Source organism: Narcine bancroftii, chromosome 1 (genome assembly GCF_036971445.1).
Source record: "Narcine bancroftii isolate sNarBan1 chromosome 1, sNarBan1.hap1, whole genome shotgun sequence".
NCBI classification, from domain to species: Eukaryota; Metazoa; Chordata; class Chondrichthyes; order Torpediniformes; family Narcinidae; genus Narcine; species Narcine bancroftii.
This window is the reverse complement of record NC_091469.1, coordinates 301857005-301872319: the sequence shown is the minus strand read 5'-3', so window position 1 is coordinate 301872319 and position 15315 is coordinate 301857005. Positions and strand designations below refer to the sequence as shown.

The 15315-nt window shown below is 39.0% G+C and overlaps 1 long non-coding RNA gene across 1 annotated transcript; it reads right to left on the bottom strand.

Moving 5' to 3' along the window:
- Positions 1-7268: 7268 nt before the first annotated feature.
- Positions 7269-13401, bottom strand: LOC138751897 (uncharacterized). The gene is made up of 4 exons (XR_011350252.1): positions 13279-13401; positions 12083-12172; positions 8684-8755; positions 7269-8007 (listed from the first exon to the last, which is right to left on the bottom strand). It is a non-coding gene; the product is annotated as an uncharacterized lncRNA (long non-coding RNA).
- Between the last annotated feature and the right edge of the window lie 1914 nt (positions 13402-15315).

Here is a 15315-nt window from a genome sequence, read left to right as displayed (position 1 = left end):
ATAAATCTTTTTTTGTGCTTCATCCAATTTGAGGCCTAGTTCTTTACTTCTTATATTACTTAGAAGAAAGATCTCTGGAAGTTTTGGTATGTTGCTTTTTGTGATTTTATTTAATTCCTGATTTAGATCTTCCCAAAACTTTTCCTCTTTCTCACGTGCCCAAATTGCATGTATTGTTGTTCCTGTTTCCTTCTTACAGCAAAAACATCTGTCTGATACTGTTGGGTCCCATTTATTTAACTTTTGGGGTGTGATATATAGCTTGTGTAACCAATTATATGGTATCATGCGTAACCTCATGTTTATTGTGTTTCTCATAGTTCCGGAGCATAGCTTTTCCCATTTTTAATTTTTTATCTTTATGTTTAGATCTTGTTCCCACTTTTGTTTGGGTTTACAGCTTATTTCATCATTCTTTTTCTCTTGCAGCTTGATGTAGATGTTTGCTATAAATCTTTTAATTATCATTGTGTCTGTAATCACATATTCAAAGCTGCTTCCTTCTGGTAACCTCAGCCTGCTTCCCAATTTGTGCTTCAAGTAGGTTTTCAGTTGGTGGTATGCAAACATTGTACCGTGAGTTCTACCATATTTGTACTTCATTTGTTCAAAAGATAATAAATTATTTCCCAAAAAACAATTTTCTATTCTTTTGATCCCTTTTCTCTTCCATTCTCTAAAGGAAAAGGTATCTATTGTGAAAGGGATTCGTTGATTTTGCGTCAATAATAATTTTGGTAGTTGGTAATTTGTTTTTTTTGCTTTTCTACATGAATCTTCTTCCAAATGTTGAGCAGTTGGTGCAGTACTGGTGAACTTCTATATTGCACCAGCTTTTCATCCCACTTATATAGTATATGTTCTGGCACCTTCTCCCCTATTTTATCTAGCTCTATCCTGGTCCAATCTGGTTTTTCCCTTGTTTGATAAAAATCTGATAGATATTTTAATTGTTCTGCTCTATAATAATTCTTAAAGTTTGGTAGCTGTAAGCCCCCTTGTTTGTACCATTCTGTTAATTTATCTAGTGCTATCCTCGGTTTTCCCCCTTCCCATAAGAATTTCCTTATTATTTTATGTAACATGCAACCTCAAGCAACCAGAGATTTCATATCCAGCATCTACCAATGTCCATAGGTGCCGGATACCAGGGATTTGAAGAGCCAGTTGATGAAGTAGACAAAGACGATGTGGAATAACAATAATCATGGCATTTATTAGCAGAAACTCATGGTACAATAATGAAAGACAATAGATGCATATACAGTTCTATCCAAGGGCAGTGTCCTTAACAGTAGAGATAATGCACAGCCAATGTTAGTACAGCAAGGCTCATTAGAGGAGAGACAGGTAGCTTGGCAGACATTCACCACAGTCTCCCCCTGGCAGAAGAAGGGTTAAAATCAAAAGAACAACTGCTGGGAAAGACTGAAGCAAGCGATACATAGATATCATGTTTGGCCTTGAAGGCTTTCGAGAGAATTAAAGCTGATAGTGCCAAAGTTGCACTCTTGTCCATTGACGAGGATGTCCCATTCCAAATGGAAACTGATGCCTCAGATTGTGCCTTGGCAGGAATGCTTAATCAAAAGGGGAGACCTGTGGCATTCTTCTCCCGCACGTTACACGGACCTGAACTTAAACATCCTGCCATTGAAAAAGAAGCCCAGGCTATTATTGAAGCTGTTTGCTACTGGAGACACTTTCTAGCTGGCAGAAAATTTACTCTTGTTACTGATCAGAAATCTGTCGCCTACATGTTCAGTACTAAACACAAAAGTAAAATCAAGAACGATAAGATGTCATGCTGGCGAATAGAACTCTCAACTTATAATTATGAGATCCTGTACAGACCGGGCAGGTTAAATGATCCCTCTGATGCATTGTCACGATCTGCTGCTGGTGCTTAGCTGGAGAGGCTAAAAGCGATCCATAGCAGACTCTGCCACCCAGGAGTCACAAGATTCTTCCACTACATAAGGGCGAACAACCTTCCTTACTCTCTGGAAGAAGTCAGGAAACTGACTAAAAGCTGTCCTGTTTGCACAGAATGCAAACCTCAACACTTCAAAGCTCCAGAGGCCACTCTCATCAAGGCAACCCAACCTTTTGAGAGGATAGGCTTAGATTTTAAAGGACCGTTACCTTCCAACAACAAAAATGTATATTTCCTTACTGTAATTGATGAATATTCCAGGTTTCCCTTTGCGATACCCTGCCCTGACGTCTCGTCAGCGTCTGTCATTAAGTCACATGACAGAATTTTCAGCATTTTTGGTTTTCCCAATTACATTCATACCGATAGAGGCTCACCATTCATGAGCGCTGAACTGCGGCGAGCCCTGCTACGGAAGGGGATTGCCACCAGCTGTACCACGAGCTACAACCCGTAGGCAATGGGCAGGTTGAAAGGGCTAATGCTCCAGTCTGGAAGACTGTTAACCTTGCTTTAAAAAAACATGGTTACCCTGTTACCCAGTGGCAAGAGGTGCTGCCTGAGGCACTACATTCTATTCAGTCATTGTGTACTGCAACAAATCAAACACCTCATGAACGTATGTTTGCCTTTCCTACTGTGATGGACTAGCCAGCCTGCTTATCTGAGCCTAGAACCGTGCTGCTGAAGAGCCAAGCTCGGATGTGTAAAACAGACCCCCTGGACCAACCAGTTCAGCTACTGCATACTAACCCCAACTACGCTCATGTTAAATTCCCAGACGTGAGTACTGGCACTGTACCCCTAAGAGATTTGGCCTCACCTGGTTCGCCCCTTCCTTGCACCCCTACTCAGAATGAACCTGAGAGGTTGGACTTACCCCCCCCAGCTTGTGACCCCTAGTAAGCTTTCAGATGGCCAAGCTGAGGCTCCACTGCCTCATGCTGGTGATTCTGGAGCAGGTCCAGAATCCCGCACTACAGACCCAGGATCTGTACCAGTTCCCAAGGTTGGAAAGGAGCCACCTGTTTTCAGACGAAGCACCAGAATTCATAAACAACCTGATAGGCTGACATATTCATTAAACATCTCATTATATTTCAATTGCTTGTTAGATACTGGCATATTTTGGCTGTTAAGAGTATTCTCAAGGCCAAACATAATATCCATGTATCGCTTGCTTCAGTCTTTCCTAGCAGCTGTCCTTTTGATTTTAACACTTCTTCTGCTGGGGGGAGACTGTGGTGAATGTCTGCCAAGCTGCCTGTCTCCCCTCTGGCGAGCCTTGCTGTACTAACATTGTCTGTGCATTATCTCTACTGTTAAGGACACTCCCCTTTGATATAACTGTATATGCACCTATTGTCTTTCATTATTGTACCATGAGTTTCTGCTAATAAAATTGAAGTGCCAGTTGATGAAGTAGACAAACACGATGTGGTCAAACAATAATCATGGCCTTTATATCAAATTTCTCTCATCACTGACCAGTATTGATTACCACCTATTCTGTGGCTGTGAGGTGCTGCAGTCTCCATGGAGAGAATGGCCCACTCCTGGATTTGTTTCTTGTGTTCTTAATGACATCAGACCAATTTTATTTTTTTAATACAAAGATAAAATCCCTTGCTTGTAAAATACTGGAAGCAGAATCTAGAAACAAGCTGGATAAAATATACAAAAAAGCTTTTCAAGATTTAATGGAGAAGTAATTGACCTGCAGATAGTGGGGTATGTTTGGGGTATGCTTTAATTGGATTGAAATCAGGATAATAAATCTAATGGATTATTCTGAGCCATGTAATACATGATGCCAACAAAAGCACAAAGTCACACTGGAATCGCTTAATTACTGTTTTTTTTCCCCTATCCGATCATTAGAGTTGGGCAGGGAGAGTCCACACAAACTTGTTCTACTTGAATTATCCACTTTTTTTCTTCTTTTAATTTTTTATTGCTTTTTCACAAATAAATATACATGTACAAAAGATTTATGGAATATATAATAATAAAGACAGATTAGATAACTCAACAGACTATAAAGCATATAGCACATCCATAATACAAAATATAAAAATGCATTAAAAAACCTTATTACATAAAGCCTGACCCTGAACCTCATCCCCAAAAACCAACATTGTATGACCAAAGAAAAAAATGTACTTCATTCCTGAAATAAAATGGCAAGTGTTAAAATTCAGAATTAATATTTTGCCTACAGGTTATGAAAGTAATTCAGGAATGGTCCCCGCAGTTTTTGAAAACTTATATTTGAGTTATTAATTGAGTAATGAATCTTTTCTAAATGTAAGCAGGACATAATGTCCCGCAGCCATTGAGCATGAGTGGGAGGGGCAGCATCCTTCCAACTGAACAATATCGCATGTCTAGCCAAGAGAGAGGCAAAAGACAAGAATACGACATTTAGTTGGAGTGAAAAGAGTATCATTCTCTCCAGCTGTACCAAAAAGAGCAACCAAAGGATTTTTATTTTACTGCTTTGACTCTTATTTTCAAATTTTGTTAAGGGAAATAATTCCCTGCTATGGACTACCTGAGGCACTGAGTTCGGGTAATGGTCCTCACTTTGAAGCCAAGAAAAATGATGAATTGTATAAGAAATTGGGGATCTTACAATGGTTTTGCTACTCCCATTAACCCCAGGCAGCAGAAATAGTGGAATGTGAGAATGAAACATTAAAAAACTAAGCTGGTGAAATTGATTGAGTTATAACAGGCTAAAATTTGCTAAAAAATGTTACTCTTGGCATTGTTTAAATTGCAGGTGACACTGCAGGCTCAGTTGGGGCTATTTGCTGTAGAGATGGTTCATTGACAGCCAATAAGGACACCTCGGGGAGCAAAGCCCACACTGTCAGTAGGATTGGATTTATTATCATTAGGTGATGACATGTGCAAATATTTGAGTAATCTAACTAAAGCTTTTCTGAGTGATGCATTCACAGGTACCACAAGCACAGGTATAACAAGAACACCTAAAGGAGGGTGATCCAACAGATTAAAGTGGTAAATATCCTAATGTCAAACCTGAAAATTATGCTCTAGTAAAGAATGAGGATGGAAGAAATTGGGAACTCACTGGAAAGGGCCATTCCAGGTCTCGTTAATAACTGACTGCAGTAAAGCTTGAAGGAGAGTCTCACTAGATACACCAAACAGACTTAAGGATAAAGGCTTCCCTAAGACATAAAGACTGTTTATTATAACAGATAGAGAAAAAAAAAGCCCAGCTACAATGTGAGAAATTTATTGTGATGCCTTTTGTCAAAGTGACATTTAACTGAATGCTGGAGTCGTGAATGAAAAGAGGAATTCTAAATATGTCTTTCTTATATGTTGATAAGATGAATTTATAGCTGTTGAATCTATTCCCATATTCTAACCAACTCAACGAGAGGTATCCCCTCAACACTCAACCATTCATGAAGTGATAGAATGGATTTTGAGACAGAACTGATCACAGACAAGTGAAAATAAGGATATAAATGTGGAGGACAGCAGGGTATAACATGACATCTTTTATTAAATGGTACCTACAGTTATATAACCAGACAAAAGCTGGGAGACAGTTGATGTAAAATTCTTTCTGTATACAATGAGACTTATTTTTTTAACATAAGGCATATCCATGGCTGACAACTAATTGAACGATATGTGGTTCCCGCTACACATCATGCTACAGCAATACCCTGATTGGCCAGATGTAACCAGATTCAGGACAAAGAAAGGTATCTCTAAGATGGAGCAAGTCTTTATGATGCTGTTGCCCTTCAACGGGACAAGAAAGGCATCCAAAGAGCTGGTTCGCAACTGAGAGGGTGGTGTCAGCAAAGATGGTTGCAATCCGTAGTGACAATCCAGAACCAAATAGACCCGAATATTCTGGCTGGTCATAGGGAGACCTGTAAGATTATAAGTCAAGGCTACTGTACAAACAGCTCTGACAACCTCACCACATGCAAAAAGAGAGATACAGGACTGACAAGAAATTGATATGAAATGCCTGACCCTCACACCTATCCCAGATTCAACTGCTCATCTACCGCCACATGTTAAAATGGGTTAAAAGAATTTGGCTGGATGTACTTGCTAATTCTTGTTAATTAAAAGAAGAGACTGGACTCAATTAATTAATGAAATAATGTTTCCATGGATTTCAATATCGTTTATACCTACCTTCCATCTGTCATCTTTGAATGTTAGCCAAGAAACTATGGTTGATCTTTAACTATAGAACAACAAATTATTTCTACCCATTGTCTATCTCTGTAGAGAAAAAAAGCACAGAATGAGAGGAAGCATGTTGTCCAGTACACAAAAGGATGACAACTTGTAACATCTTGCAAAACTTTTCAAGGAATCTAAGTCGGTCTCACAGCATCCATAGGAGGTAAAGATATATTACTGACATTTCAGGCTTAAGCCCTTCTTCAAGGTATAAGCAAAAAACAGGAAGGCATCTGGATAAAGACTGGGGAGAGAAAGGGGGAAGAATGGGAGGGGGAGGAATCCAGTCCAAAAGGTGTTAATTAGTTATAACAAGTAGAAAGGTGAGAATTGATTTTTTGCTCTGTTGAAGGAGATAGGGAAAAAAGAGAGAGAGAGAGAGAGCTGGAGGGAAGGCAATATAGAAGAATGGGGAGGGGGTTAACGGACACCAGATAAGTTGATGTTATTGCAATCTATTTGGTGGGTGCACACAAGGAAGATAAGGGGTTGTTCTTCCAATATGCAGGCAATCTTAGTCTGGCAGTGCACGAGATTATGGACAGACATGTCACCAAAGGAATGGGACAGGGATTTAAAATGGGTGGCCACTGAGAGATCTATGCTATTGTGGTGCCCTGAGCCAAGGTGCTCAACAAAGCGATCTCCCAGTCTGTGCCCATTCTGTCCAATGTAGACAAAACCACAACAGGAATATTAGATGCAGTGAATGACCCCTGCAGATTCACAAGCTGTCCAGCTTCATCGTGTTGCAGTGATCCCAGTTTTCTCTGGTGGAAAGTTAATGATCTGCAAAATGGAAGGTTAATGATGTGCAAAATGCATTGTAGTTTGAGTTCTGTACAGGATTTTTTTTTTTCTCTTCATTGCTCTTTTTGCCTTCAGTATGATGGTGAAAAGCAATTAAGATCAAATTCAAGCTTATTGCCGCATTATGACGTGTACAGTGAGAATGTTTTTTTCTGCAAGCTGTACAATACAGCAGGGCTAGAATGCATTTAAAGAGCATAAAGTCACAACAAAAAAAAATCAACTAGACAGCATGATAACACTTTTGTGGGGATCATTCAATGGCCTGATGGCTACAGAGAATAAACTGTTTTTAAACTGGCTTAACACTCTTGAACTTTTTCTTCAAGGTCAAATAGAAATAGAGAGTGAGCCCTGGGTTAGATGGGTCCTTCTGGGTTTTTTTGACAGCGGGAGGTACAGATGGAGTCCATGGAGAATAGGAAGGTCGGTGTGGATCTTCTGAGCTTTCTTCATCACCTTCAGTCATTTCTGATCTTGTGCAAAGCAGCATCCAGCCAATATTCCTTTGATGACGCATAAAAGTTGTTGAGTGACGTGGGGGATATGCCAAACCTCCTTGGTCTTCTAGGAAAATTAAGACATTGGTTTGCTTTCTTGACCATCACATCAACATGATTGGTCAGAACATTAGAAATATTTGCTCCCAGGAATTTGAAGTTGTCCATTACTTCCATTTAGAGTTCAGTTAAATCATTGATACATTTAGATCATGCTTATTTGAAATAGTTTCCTAAATAGACTTAAGGTTGTATATGAGTGGAACAAAAAGGTTGCGAACCACTGCTTTATCCCATTAAACATTTTTTTTCCATTCAAGGTCCATTACATTTCTTCAATGCCTGCATATTTGCATTGTTGGAGCAGCAACATGTTTCATGTTCATTCCTATCTTTGCCATACTAAACAGTGATGGAAAGGCTTTGAGGAATCAAGAGTTGGGACTCAGGACGCAGACGAACTTCCTTTGATGTGCTCTTGTAACGAGTGGCTGGTCCGGTTAAATAAGTGATCTGTGGGTTCAACAAAGTGAAGTTAATGAAGGTAGTTGGACAATCTTTTTGAGATGGCTATAAACTTACACTTCTGTGATCTGAATTTTATATATTTCTTGTCAGCACAAGAGTGAATATTATCCAGATCTTGCTGCAAATGTACATGGACTGCTTCAATTTCAAAATAGTGGCAATATGTTTCAGGCTTCTTCATGCAGAAAGCTCTAACTATATTTGCTTTATATGGGAATTCATTACCTATTTCTTTTAGAAAATCATATTTCTATGGGTAATCCTGATATTCATTCTCTCAATATCACAAGAAAAGTAGACAACCAGATTCTTATGCAAGGAAATAACTCAACCGAGTACAAACATGGCTCGATGCGCATACAGGCGAAACATTGATAATGTTAACTTAAATATGGAATGTTTTGAATTTTACTGCTCAGGTAAGGTATGACTGAAAAACTTCATTATGGGCAGTAAAAGGTTAAGATCCTATCTAAACATTTTTAATAAGCTTTGATACCTGTCACCATTGTTTTATGAGTCATCCTTTATACTTTATGCTCTTCCACAAAGATGTTATTTATGAACAAATATTTCCAAAAATTTCAAAAATGTTTAAATGGAGTATGTGTTTCAATTACAATGCCTTTTGAAAATACTGAATGACCATCTATTTACCCACCTAATTCACAGAAAACTTCCAAATCAATATGCTGAGTAAGTTTCCATTGAACTCACACTGATCCTATCTTGACTGTAATGGAAACAGAAAATCTTTTAAAGTCAAAGCAGTTCAGGTACATCTCGGCAAAGAAAGACAAAGGTTGTACTTAAGATTTAAAACTCTTTGACTGTGGAATAAGTTATGAGACAGATACTGTATACGCCCCCCCAAATTGGAGATAATAAACATTTCTGAATATATGTATCTTTATTGATTCAGTAAGAGAGAAAATCACTTTTGCTGTGGAACTTTGTACCTGAATAAAAGGTAATTTTCTGTGCACTATAAATCTAAATGTGTTACACAATATGATAAATGTAATCAAAGTGCTAACATTGCATAGTTAAATCATGCAATGAGCCTGATTGTTAATTTATCAATCAACATACTAAAACGTACAAACAAGAACATTTACATTAACCTGTAACAAGTTCCTTGGGAACAGGGATTAGATGGTGAAAATTCATCAAGTAGGGGAAATCACTGCAACATAAGGGTTTGTGAAAATTAATGAGATCCCAATATAACTAGGCTATTTTTTTAAATAAAAATAGGATGAAAAGTATACTGCAGTAAGCATACAGGCAGTGTCAAGATAGGTAGCTAACCAGACTGCATGTACATGAGCATAAAATGGATATAACTTTTGATTAGATTCATTAACCAATTATTGCATATTTTCTGTGACAAATTATTGGGAAAAAGGTTATTTGGTGTCTATGGACCATAAGCCATCTGAGTAGCTTTATTTGTGGCTATCCCTTGGAGTTGAGGATAATGGCCTTCGTTCCATTGATCCACAGACTGAAGATGCCTGTGCATCTATTTGTTTAATGTTGCACTCCAAGAAGCACAAAATACTTCATAAATCAACCAATGGCATGAAAACCATGATGAATGGAGCTGATGGATTTGTTGCAGCCTTCATCCGCCTTCACAACCGTTGAGATCAGAGGAACTTCATCTGCCTGTTCCACCGTTGAGAACTTGGTTGGATTGTTCTTTTTCAAGGATTTACCCTCAACCTTACCGCCATGGGTGACCCTGCCAGGAGCGTAGCTCCAGATGGCATCATTCTTGGGATTACTGTGCCACACAGGCTTCTCTGCCACGACAAGGTAGAAGGTAGCTTTATTATCAGAGGGAAAAAATCAAATTCAAGTTCGTTTATTATTGCAAAAAATACAACCCAGTGAAACAACATTCTCTGGTCCTCGGTTCAAAATATGCAGACACACAACCAGACATAACACACATATAGACAAACAATAAATATGCAGGTCAAATATCCATATATAAAAGTAAATGAATAAATATTGTTCAGTAAATATTAGAGTGGTGGATGGTAGGTTTGAGTAATTCCTTTAGTTGTTCAGCATTCTCAGTCCTCAGCGCGATGTGCCCAACATTCTGCTACCGACCCAGACAGATTGTGGTCTTTCCGTTAGGAAGTCCAGAATCCATTTACAGAGAATCCCAGTGAAGAAAGGTTCTCCACCTGACCCTGGGGAATGATTGAATTAAATGCCGAGCTAAAGTAAATGAACAGCAGCCTGGAGTATGAGGCATCATTCTCCAGGTAGGTCACAATGGAGTGGAGGATCATCAGTGGAATGGATTCATCTATAGGCAAATTGAAATAGGTCCAGTGTCTTCAGGAGATGTACTTTGATGCGTTCCATCACCAGATGCTCAAAACATTTCATAATGCTGGAGGTCAGTGCCATGGGCCAGTAGTCATTGAGGGTGGTTACTGTCGTCCTCTTTGGTCCCGAGTTGATGGTTGCTGTCTTGAAACCCATAAGGATGATGGACTGCTGCAGATGTCCATAAAGACCGCTGTTAACTGGTCTGCGCTGTCCTTCAGTACCTGACCAGGTATGTTGTCTGGTCCCTACTGCTTTGTGTGGGTTCTCCTCACCTCACCCATGGCTAAGCAGGGTGCAATATAGTCAACTATCCATGTAGTGAGGAAGAATTGTGTTTAAAAGCTCACTTAAAGTTAAAGAGGGTGTTATGGCTGCAAAGCAAAATGTTCTAACTATGCCAATTTAATCAATTTGTTAGGGAAAACATGTTGATAGGACCCAATCATCTTACATATGATCTGGAATAAATAAGGTGCAAGACTGGATTCTGTGTTCAGTCATGCATGAGAAGATGCAAGAGGAAGAATTTAACACAGTCTAGAGCATGTCACGTTTCACTCTTATCATGGTCAATTCAGTGGTGTGGCAGAGAAAGCAATCTAACAGAAAGAGATTCAAACATGGATTTCGAGAAGAAAAGAATACATTCAGATCCTTTGGAAAACAACAAAGAAAAGTTTCTTGCAGTTCTCTAGCAGTTGAGGGGAGTAATGGCAACAAACCACAAAATGAAGTGTATTTTGCACATGTCCTTTTAGTCATTATTACCTTCAAAAACATTTTGCACAGATCATTATTATTATTATTTGTTATTTCAAGCTGGCCTGCTGTGAAAAAGGGTGCATTAAGAGTTCATTAACCATAACGTCCTCAACACATTAGGGAAAATGTCTTCAAATTTTGAAAAGCTTTTTTGTTGAAACTTAAATAAACAACATAAAGAAATATCTGTGCTGATTAAGCTGTAGTTTTAAAGATGAATCATCAGTATTAAGTAATACTTCCAATTGTGCTGGTTTATTCTTTCTAATTATGCTCTTGACAATTATATACAATGAGTTTAATCTGATTGTCTTCATCCCATAAAAACAACCTATTTTAAGGCAGTTCAATTAAAAGAGCACAAGCATGGTAGTTATTTGGATGCAGAAGTAACTGTTTCAAAACATTCTAAAATGAAAGAATGAAGTTAATGATGTGGTTAGATTTCTATCCAGAGCGCATATGCTTCTCCTGCTAGATATGGGACTAGATCATATTCATAGCTCTCTGGATTTTCCATACAGAACCATCTAGCTAACGCCAAAGTGTATGACAGTGTGATCCAGATGTCCATATGTGTACGTTACAGCAGCCATTTTTTTTTTATTATGGTCTCTGCTCAAAGTTTATGAGCCCCCTTCCCTGTGAAACAGTCAAGTTTTGGTTTCTTGCATACCTTTCTTCTACAACTACATGAACACTGTTAATATTCAAGAGGGAAATGCTTGTGTGTATTTTGGTCAATATGGTTCATAATGTGAAAAATAAATAATTCTTTAAAAAACTTCCTAAAGATATTCACAGAGTATATCATGTGAAGTGGAAAAAATAACAAGGCTTTACTTCTCTGTGTTGTGGCTCTCAGAGGGGCTGTAGTGCCTCCGTTGCAAAATGCAGGTGATCAGATGCAAGTATACCTGGCTTTTCCCTCTGGTCCTTGACTTACCACTGAATTGGAAGAAGTTCCAGAGATTATTGAGCAAAGAGGCTGAATTCAGCTTGTGCCTGGCTTGAAAGCAGCATGATCATCCTTGGTCTTGAAAAGGTAAATTAAAACAAATGTTTGTTTTCTTCCAAATTGTATATATTTTAATTAACATTAAAGTGTTTAATTAACTTAAATGTGCATTAAAATAAAATTATTAGTATTCTTATTGATAAATATCAGCTCCTAATTTTTTTTTTTAATCACACACACACAGACGCAATTTCTAAATATCTCTAGGTGACAGAGAAGCAATGAAAAGGACTCCTGATAGTATGAGGCCTTAGATGGTATCAGCCTTCCTTTGAAATGATGCCCTGCCTTCTGCTGCCTGGTCAGCTTTGCATATTGTAGGACCATCACATTCAGCACCAAAGCTGTCTGGAGCAACACAGCTGCAAAAGTTAGATGTGACCATGAAACACAAACCTGGTCCAATGAAGTTCAGTCATTCATGTCACCAAAGAATAACTATGGCTTGGGCTCTAAAATACAACACCACAGAATCATTTTGCTTATTATTTCTGTGAAAGACAAACACGCACCTGGAACAGGGCAAGCAGGAAGATAAATGATATGTTAGCCATTGTTGCAAGAATTCAGCTTCTTGGTCCATAGTTGGACTGGGGTGATTCTAAATACTGAGGCCAGGTTGTCCTGGCAAAAGCAAACAGTATCTGTGAAAAGTAATTAGAGAGCACTGATAACAATATCTTACACAGCTTTGTTGATGATTGAGTGGTAATTAGCTGGATTGGATTTATCATATTTTCCATATTCTCATTGCCAGTGCTGTAACTGAGCTGAAACAGCTTAGTTCAGGGTGCAGCTCCCTCAGGATAGTACAGCTGGGATGTTGTATGGTCAATTTGTTATATCTGGTGCTCTCACTTGATTCTTCAAATCACATGGAATTTTAGTGACTGGAAAGTAGCTTCTGTAAAGCTGGAGATCTTGCGAGGAAGTCGAGATAAACCATGTTTGGCGAAACATGGCTGTGAATAATTCAGGCATTTCTTTTGTATACACAGGTTGTCGTCATGAAGGTTACAAATGTTTTTGAAGCCTCCTCCTCTAATTAACCTCTTGACTATTCACTACTACTCTTAACTAGATAATGGCAGAACCCCACAATTATTGGTGGAAGGATTGCTTACCTCCACTGAATGCTTTCCTATTGGTCAGTGCAAATGATGTCCTATCTTGCAGTTTCAGATCAATGGATCATGACCTTAACAATATCTTCCAGCCAAGCAACTTAATTCCCAGGCTATGTCCTTCTTGGGTGATCTCTCACCACCTACCACATCACTATTGCAGTTGTGAACAATGCCACGTGTGTGTCACAGCACTGACATATGTCACTGAACATCCCCATGTAGCTCTCCCCACCCATACACTGAACAAGTGACTGCAATAACCCTTTTTGATCTCCACCTGCAAATGTCACCTTGCCATAGCCTGTCCCCCAAGGTCCAAACCCCATAAGAATAGGGACTTTAAGTTTTCCTCTGACCCTCACCCCAGACTGTTCTCCATCAGGAATTTTCACCAAAAATCATGCACTGGAGTGAGTCAGTGAAACACCTTTGTAGGTGTTTAGTCAACAGGGATTGTTCAGTTGAGCAAGACCTAATGACTGTTTAGCACAAAAGTCTGCAGATCCTGTTATTGTAGTAAAAGCACACAGAAATGCTGGAATAACTCAGCAGCTGGTCTTGCAGCATCCATAGGAGGCAAAGATATATAATCAATGTTTAAGACCTGAGCCCTTCTTCAAGGAAAAGAGCTGAGGTTTATTTGCTTGTAAGCTCTTTGCTTATTCCTTGTAAAAGGACTCAGGCCCGAAATGTCAGTAATATATTCTTACCTTCAATGGACACTGCAATACTGGCTGAGCTCCTTCAGCATTTCTGTGTGTTAATAAACTTCTGTGCATACCTAAAACATGCATGGTTCATTGCTACCACAAAAATATTCCTTGACTCCTCTCTTTTGAACCTAGTGAAAATTATTTAAGTGGTTGTGTAGTGCGTCAAATGACTCAAAGACTTGTTGACTCAAACCAAGGCTTTTATTAGCAAAAGACTAGAGCGTATCACATCGAAGTCGACCAGTCCAGACTGACCTGGGTCTGGTTAGGAGAAGCCCTTTATGACCTGCCAGTAGGCGTAGCTAGAGCTCTCAGCCAAATTACTACTACTATATGTAAATATATACAAATATTATACATTGGTGATAGTATCCTGTACTATCACAGGTTGATCATTACATATTGTCTATTCCCAATGTAAAATATGGAAAATGATACAGGGTGAAATAATGGGTCATCACAAGTCACTGTCATATTATTAATCTGTGACTGCATGTTTGCCAGTGTGAAATTCACTTCACAAAGCACATTTGTGCTCCTTCTTCTACTGTGATGCCTATGAATATACACCTGAGACAGAAATTGCAGGAATGCCAGCCAGCATTTTTCATGCAATACGGTAAAACTAACTGTTGACCCAGCTGAATGAGAATCTGTGAGAATTTTTATGTAATTAGAATGAAAAACCCCAAAAGCGAGATATGAAATTGATGTGGAAAGGACCCTGTATCACCTCAACAGCCATTCATAATGGAAACCCTACAGCGCACCCCCCCCCCCGCCCCCACAATGGGGCCACAGCACATTTAAGTAAAAGCCTTGTTTTCTTTTCACCTCACATAACATAAATCTTTTTTTTGTGTAGTCAGTAGGAGAAAATCATGGAGGAAACCAAAACTTGACTACTTCACAGGGAAGGGGGCTCATAAACTTTGAACAGAGTTCTAGGAATGACATAGCCAAAAAAAACATTGAGAATGACCAACCTAGAATATACAGGATGCATTTATCTCCATTCTTCAGTATACCGTAGCTTCTGTTTACATATAATTCGTTTACATGCACAGGTTGTGGCAAACTGCATTATAATAGAATTAATCTTAATCAGCAACATTTGCTCTGCTGCACCTCAACATTGTCGACAGTGACTCTGTGCTTAATTCCTCTTGGCAGCACCTTCAGCAAAAATGGAGGACTCTTTGTCCCTCCCTCCCCCTCTCCCTCTCTTCCCCTCTGTCCCTTTCCCTCTCCCCCTCTGTACCTCTCCCTCTCTCTCCTTCTCCATCTCCCTCTCTGTCCCTCTCCTATATTTTTTCTTACA